Genomic DNA, 593 nt, shown 5'->3' on the forward strand with positions numbered 1-593 from the left:
AAAAAGATTTGCAATTTTTATAGCACTTTTCATGACCACCGGATGTCCCAAAGCACTTTACAGATAATGAAGTACTTTTTGAAGTGTAGTCACTGTTGTAATGTAGGAAACGTACAGCCAATTTGTGCATGGCAAACTCTCCTGCTCTTTTCGAAATAGTTGCATTGAATCTTTTACAGCCACCTGATAGGGCAGACAAGGCCTCGGTTTAACGTCTCATCCGAAATACGGCACTTCTGACAGTCCAGCACTCCCTCAGCAATGCACTGGAGCATCAGCCTAAATTTATGTGGTTAAGTCACTGGAGCAGCCCTGCTGCACATTCAGTGAATGAAATTCCTTTCAGTTCTTCAAGTTGATGGCACTTTGAGCCGGGGCCTGTGTTGCCACATTGTTTAGTGAGACTGGGGCAGCCCAATGTTTCCCAATGGCCTGATTGGGAAGCGCCATCGCCCTTTGACCCCGCGCCTGCCAGTGACGTCAGACGCCGTGCGGCAGTGCCATGGAGCCGGTGGCCGTCCTGCTGGCGTTCGCTGCTTTCTTCCTCACCTACTACCTCCTGAAGCGGAAGGGTCGGAGCCGGGGCAGGCTCC

Source organism: Pristiophorus japonicus, chromosome 4 (assembly GCF_044704955.1).
Source record: "Pristiophorus japonicus isolate sPriJap1 chromosome 4, sPriJap1.hap1, whole genome shotgun sequence".
Classification (NCBI taxonomy): domain Eukaryota; kingdom Metazoa; phylum Chordata; class Chondrichthyes; family Pristiophoridae; genus Pristiophorus; species Pristiophorus japonicus.